Below are 7572 nucleotides of genomic sequence, written 5' to 3' on the forward strand. Positions count from 1 at the left end.
CAGCCGCCCACGAGGCATCCACTGAGCGAGTGGAATGTGCGGTAATGGAAGATGAAGGTTCCCTAGACAAGGCCATATACGCCTGTCGTATGGTCAGACGAATCCATCGAGCCAGTGTCTGTTTGGAAGCTGGCCAACCCGGACGAGCAGCATCATACAAAACAAAGAGTATCTGTCTTGCGAACGGCTGCTGTCCTGTCTACATATATGCGAAGAGCTCTAACCACATCCAAGGATCTACAAGAAGGAGAATCCTGTGGAAGAACCGGAACCACAATAGGTTGATTGATGTGGAAGGCTGAAACCACCTTCGGCAGAAAATCCATTCTGGTGCGTAGCTCAGCTCTATCCTCATGAAATACCAAATATGGTGGACGACATGATAAAGCTCCCAGCTCCGACACCCTCCTGGCGGAAGCTAGAGCCAGCAAAAGTATCAACTTCCATGAAAGATACTTCAATTCCACCGACTCCAAAGGCTCGAACAGCGAAGACTGCAAGAAAGACAGGACGAAGTCCAAGTCCCATGGAGCTGTAAGAGGAACAAAGGGTGGATGTAATCTAACCACACCCTGCAGAAAAGTCTGCACGTCCGGTAATAAGGCCAATTTCTTTTGGAAGAAAACCGAGAGTGCTGAAATTTGTACCTTCAGAGATCCCAACCGAAGGCCTGCTGAGAGACCTGCTTGCAGAAAAAGCAGAAATCTGGGAAGACTGAACTCCGTAGAAGGCAGAACTCTACGTTCGCACCAGGTTACATATGCCTTCCAAATACGATGGTAATGCTTGGAAGTAACTTCCTTCCTGGCTCTAAGCATCGTAGGAATCACCTTGGAAGGTATCCCTTTACGTCTTAAGATGGCCCTTTCAATAACCACGCCGTCAAACGTAGCTGCTTTAAGTTTGGATAGAGTAAAGGACCAGATCCTCTCTGAGTGGTAAGGGCCACGGATTATCTACCACCAGGAGCTGAATGTTGGAGTACCAAGCTCTGCGAGGCCAGTCCGGAGCTATCAGCAGGACTTGGCCTGTTCCCTCTTGATGCGTTGAAGGATTCGAGGGAGAAGGGGAAATGGAGGAAATAGATAAATGAATTGGAACCGCCATGGTGTTGACAGTGCATCCACAGCCACCGCTTGTGGATCCCTTGTTTGAGAGCAGTAAAGGGGCAGTTGATGGTTCTGCCTGGATGCCATGAGGTCGACCTGCGGAAGACCACCGTTGGACCAGCTGTTGAAACACCTGTGGATGTAGAGTCCATTCTCCTGGATGTACATCCTGACGACTGAGGTAATCTGCCTCCCAATTTTCGATGCCCGGAATGAAGATTGACGAAATCAACCTTGCGTAGCTTTCCGCCCAGATCAGAATCCTGCTGACTTCTTTCATGGCCGCACGACTTCTGGTGCCTCCTTGTTTGTTTATGTATGCCACTGCTGTGGCATTGTCGGACTGGACCCTGACTGCTCAGCCCCTCAGAAAGTGAGCTGCTGTCCGTAATGCATAGAAAACTGCTCTTAATTCCAATATGTTGATTGGAAGACTCGTTTCCTGTGCTGTCCGGCGTCCCTGGAAGTGATGCTCTAGAATTACTGCCCCCCAGCCTCTTAGACTTGCATCCGAGGTAAGAAGCGTCCAATCCCACTCCCCGAATCTCTTTCCCTCCGTAAGGTGAACTGAGTTTAGCCACCACAGTAGGGAAATCCGAGTCTTGGGTTGTAACCGAACTCTCTTGTGAAGAAACAGGTGGGATCCCGACCATTGTGATTGTAGATCTAGCTGAAAAGGTCTGGAGTGAAAACGACCGTACTGGACAGCCTCGAAGGCTGCCACCATCTTCCCCAGAAGTCGGATACATGCATGAACCGAAACTTGCCGACGTCGAAGGACCAACCTCACCATCTCCTGAATGGAAGTTATCTTGTCCTGGGGAAGGAACACCCGTTGAGACACAGTGTCCATGATCATTCCTAGAAACTGCAATCTCTGTGTCGGTTGCAGATGCGATTTGGGAAAATTCAGAATCCATCCATGACGAATGAGGAGGTTGTGCGTCACGGTGATGTCCTGTAATAGTTGATCCTTGGAATTCGCATTCAGGAGTAGGTCGTCCAGGTACAGAATAATAGTGATTCCTTGTTTCCGAAGGAGACTCATCATCACAGCCATAACCTTTGTGAATACCCGTGGGGCCGAAGATAAGCCGAAGGGCAAGGCCTGAAACTGGAGATGTGAATCCCGAACTGCGAATCTCAGGAAAGCCTGGTGAGGTGGCCAAATGGGAATGTGCAGGTAGGCATCCTTGATATCTAGAGATACCATGAACTCGCCCTCCTCCAAGCCTGCAATTACCGATTGAGAGACTCCATCTTGAACCGGAAGATCCGTAAGTATGGATTGAGATCCTTTAAGTTTAGAATGGGTCTGACCGAGCCGTCCAGCTTCGGAACGACAAAAAGACTGGAGTAAAATCCTTTTCCCTTCTGATGACTGGGTACTTGGATTACCACTTTCATGGACAGAGAAAGCAATAGACAGGCTTCTAAGACCACACTTCTGTCGTTGGAAACTGGCAAACCTGTGGGAAAAAAACGATTCGGGGGTTGCAGTTGGAAATCTAGCTTGTAGCCGCAAATGATTATATCTCGGACCCAAGCGTCCGCACAGGTTTCCATCCAGACCTCTCTGAATTCCCGAAGACGCGCTCCCACTCTGGGGTCCCCCAGGTGAGAGGGAAGCCTGTCATGCACTGGGTTTAGAAGTGGACTTAACTTCCTGTAGACTTGAGCCTCTGTTGTCTGCGGTTCTCCCCCGACCTCTGGTACCACGAGACGTTGATGATCCTCTGAAACGACCACGTGAACGACCCGGGGCCCGAAAGAACCGAAACGAAGGTCCTGAGTAAGATCGTCTAGATGGAGGAGCTGCAGATGGTAGAAAAGTGGATTTACCTCCAGTAGCCTGAGATATCCATTTATCTAGTTCTGCCCCGAATAGTACATGTCCAGTGAAAGTAAGTGCTTCCACAGCCTTTTTGGATTCCGCGTCAGCCTGCCAAGTTTTGAGCCACAGCGCCCGCCGTGCTGAAATTGCCAGAGCTGAAGTTCTGGAGGCAATAGAACAAACATCCTTAGACGCTTCCCCAAGGTAAGCTGCCGCTTCACCTATATGTTCTGCTAACGGAATGAGTTCCTCCATAGGTAGTTGATCCTTCATTCCGTCCGCCAATTGCTTAGCCCAAATTTCAATAGCCTTGTTCGTCCAGCGATCGTTAGCTGCTGGACTAAGAGTCACCCCTGCAGCGGTGTAAATGGACTTAAGAGTGCTCTCCAGTCTCCGATCGGACGTGTCCTTTAAAGACGTGACTCCAGGAACAGGGAGCGTAGTCTTTTTTGACAATCGCGATACAGATGAATATACCATAGGGGGAGTTTCACAAGCCTTTCTATTATCTGCTGGAAAAGGGTAAAAAGATAATAAAGGCCGGGACATCTGAAACTTTTTATCTGGATGTTCCCAGGCTGTCGTTAGAAGAGAATCCAGCTCTTCCAATATAGGAAAAGCCGTAGCTGGTCTTAGGTCCTGCAAAGCAGTCTTTCTTTCTTAAGAAACAGAGTCCTCTTCCTGTATGTGCAATACCTGTCGTATTGCAGCAATCAAGGCTTCTATTCCCTCTGATACCTGTTCAGGATCAGACTCCAGAGGCTCTTTAGGCGAATCTGGGGCATATTCACCCTCTTCTAATTTGGGCATATCCTCCTCCTCCTCCTCTGGGTCATCCCAATGGAGGACTGAGGGTAACAATCTCTTTTTACAGACCTGTGGAGTGGACGCCATTGTCATGGCTTTGGAAATCCCCTCCATAGAAACAGCTAGGGATCTCATGCTGGTTCCTCTGTAGCAGCTGACCTATAAGCCTCTCTTTCTCTGCGAGAAGCCTCCAGTTCAGCCGAAAGAGAGGACATAACGGATGTAACCTGCGTCCAAGACGGTGGTTCTGACATCTCTGCAGATTGCTGATCCGTATAACAACCGTCACACAATCTGGAGGTAGATGACTGTCCCTGTGTACATTTTACTCTTTTTTACACTTTTTGCAGGTAAATAACTTTTGCGAAGCCTTAGACCTGCCAGTCATGCTACATACAGACCCCACACAAAACACAAAGAGGTTAAGTGACAGGGTAAGAAAAACAGAATATACTGGGTACAGAGAGTTTGGAGACAGTCACACTTGCCCACAACGGCGCTCCTAGCAGAGCCAGAACGCCAGGCAAAGGATTAATTATTATTATGCTCCAAATGCTCACTTTACATCAGCCTAAACCCCTGCTGTGATACATACAGGTACGTGTAGGCTGTCCAGCGATGCCGCTCCCTGTAATGGCCGCCAGCAAACTGCATGCAGTGACACGCTGGGGCTGATGGGAGGCAGGAGGAGGAAGTCGGAGCTAAGCTCCGCCCCCTGCATTCTAGCGCCGTTAGTTATACTGGGTACACGCGCCAGTTTATAATGTTATATATTTATATACAATGCCCTAGTGCAGTATTGCTGAGCTGCCTAATGCCGGGAAAACACCGGCTACCCTGCTTGTCAGGGAGCCGGTGCATACAGGAAGCCACCTCTGTAGCGCTAAGCCGGCTTCCCTGCTAATCAGGGAGCCAGCTGTAATGATAGAGCTGCGCTGCCGTCGGCACGTCTCTGTGGAATGTGAAGCCGTCTGATTCCGCTAAGCTGCCTTCCCTGCTAATCAGGGAGCCAGCTGTACTCACAGGGAGATGCTGAGGCTTGGAGGCTTCCTGCTGCCGGCGGCTGGCTCTGACTGGGGGGTCCGCAATGCGCGCTGCATACAACAGCGCGCATTGGGCCCCCCTCCCCCCCCCTGAAGACTGAGGTCTCAGGTGTCGGGGACCCCAGGCGAAGTGCAAGCACTTGCAAGTGGGTCCCCTCCGGCAGCGTCCCGCGTAGCAGACAGGCAGTTGCAGTTACTGCCCGTCTGTCCTCAGATTAGGAATTCTTTTTTTTAAAAAAAAACAAAAACCTATCCTAGCCCTAGCAGGAGAGATCCTTTTTTTTTTGTGACCTGCTCCCACTCGGGCACAAACTAATACTGGCCTATAGGGGGGTATAGAGGGGAGGAGCTAGTCACACTTCATTTAAATTTAAAGTGCCAGCTCCACTCAGCACCGTCTATACCCCACTGTCTTGAAGTCCTCCAGCGTCCCCTAGTGGATGAAGGAGAAAAAGCCACCTGCCGCAAACACCTGCAATGAAAAAAAAATACTTGGGGGCGCCCCTGGAGTCTATTTCGCTAGTTTTTAACTTTGTCCCCCAACTTTGCTTTTTTCGCCCACAAAAAAAAAAGTACATTTTTGGGTGTTTGGAAGTCTTGAAGAATTTTTTGACGCAGTTTACCATTGCGAAAGTGTTTTAAGGCTGCACGGGGGTTCCTGCAAAGTTGCACCCCAAAACCCCAATTCTGCACTTTTTTCCGCCAGCTATTCACAGGCGAAACTTTTCCACCGAGTACATTGCACTGACTTTTCGCCTAGACGAAAGGTCTCTGAAATTGAATACAGTGAAAAGTTTCCACCTGGCGAAATGTCACCCGCAATACTCTTTCGCACACAGCAGGGTGACTGAATCGCTTGTAAAGGTTTATTATGAAGCTATAATTACAGCGGTGTCAGAGTCCCAGCTGTGAGCCAGACGGGATGACTCTCTCCCTGTGTTATGTACTACAGGCGTCCATCATATACGTGTCTCCTATAGTCGCTGAAGGGGGACGGAGAAGACCTTGTTCCCGGACTTGCAGCAAATTTCATCTGCATAGAATCGAGTCAGCAGCTCAGAGTCCTCGAACTTGTCCACTACACTCTGAAAAACAGAGAGAACACTCATCAGCTGGAGTAATGCCCTTATTTAGGGTCATGCAGGGTGATGGGACCCCTAGTAACTAACAAGCATCTGTCTGACACACATAGTCCAGATGGAAAAGGTTAATTAGATAATCATAGATCAAGGCTGGGTCACTGCACTACTCCAGCCCACAAAAGCCCCATTCATGGCCAGCAGCCAATCAGGGTGAGCTCCTGGACAGAGGGGCTATAATCAGGTGAGAGTGGATCAGTCTCATGCGATAGGTTTGGAAGTGGCCAGATGCTGGTACATGGGTCAGTATTACACACAGACATGGAGCAGGCAGAGACCACCACACTGCAGACCCCTCACCTGCAGCTCCGTCAGGCACTGCAGACCCCTCACCTGCAGCTCCGTCAGGCAGGCTCCCCTGTAACAGCTCAGCTGAGTCCCCCACACACCAGGCCAGGCTCATGTGGAACGAGGGATTCTGGGTGGAGAGAAAGGAATAAAGTCTAAAAATCTAATTGCCCCAAATGTAGCTCTTTTAAGAAGGCAGCAAAATGTTCTGTATCTGGGGTGTTTCAAGTTACCAGTTGTAATGTAGGCTCAGAAAAACACACACAGAGGACTGACAATCCTTTCCCTGATCACTCCCTAGAGGAAGTAACCACACACACACACAGAGAGAGGACTGACAATCCTTTCCCTGATCACTCCCTAGAGGAAGTAACCCCACACACACACACACACACACACACACACACACAGAGGACTGACAATCCTTTCCCTGATCACTCCCTAGAGGAAGTAACCACACACACACACACACACACACACACACAGAGGACTGACAATCCTTTCCCTGATCACTCCCTAGAGGAAGTAACCCCACACACACACACACACACACACACACACAGGACTGACAATCCTTTCCCTGATCACTCCCTAGAGGAAGTAACCACACACACACACACACACAGAGGACTGACAATCCTTTCCCTGATCACTCCCTAGAGGAAGTAACCCCCACACACCACACACAGAGGACTGACAATCCTTTCCCTGATCACTCCCTAGAGGAAGTAACCCACACACACACACACACAGGACTGACAATCCTTTCCCTGATCACTCCCTAGAGGAAGTAACCCACACACACACACACACACACACACACAGAGGACTGACAATCCTTTCCCTGATCACTCCCTAGAGGAAGTAACCACACACACACACACACACCACACACACACACACACAGGACTGACAATCCTTTCCCTGATCACTCCCTAGAGGAAGTAACCCACACACACACACACACACACACACACACAGAGGACTGACAATCCTTTCCCTGATCACTCCCTAGAGGAAGTAACCCCACACACACACACACAGAGGACTGACAATCCTTTCCCTGATCACTCCCTAGAGGAAGTAACCCCACCACACACACACACACACACACACAGAGGACTGACAATCCTTTCCCTGATCACTCCCTAGAGGAAGTAACCCACACACACACACAGAGAGAGGACTGACAATCCTTTCCCTGATCACTCCCTAGAGGAAGTAACCACACACACACACACACAGAGGACTGACAATCCTTTCCCTGATCACTCCCTAGAGGAAGTAACCCCACACACACACACACACACACACAGAGGACTGACAATCCTTTCCCTGATCACTCCCTAGAG

General features: G+C 49.7%; 1 long non-coding RNA gene across 1 annotated transcript; it reads right to left on the reverse strand.

Annotated features, from left to right (window-relative positions):
• Window positions 1–5637: 5637 nt before the first annotated feature.
• Window positions 5638–6354, reverse strand: LOC148431392 (uncharacterized). The gene is made up of 2 exons (XR_015877184.1): window positions 6266–6354; window positions 5638–5878 (listed from the first exon to the last, which is right to left on the reverse strand). It is a non-coding gene; the product is annotated as an uncharacterized LOC148431392 (long non-coding RNA).
• Window positions 6355–7572: the final 1218 nt, after the last annotated feature.

The sequence above is a fragment of the Taudactylus pleione genome, unplaced genomic scaffold (genome assembly GCF_031769625.1).
Source record: "Taudactylus pleione unplaced genomic scaffold, aTauple2 ptg002301l, whole genome shotgun sequence".
NCBI lineage: Eukaryota > Metazoa > Chordata > Amphibia > Anura > Myobatrachidae > Taudactylus > Taudactylus pleione.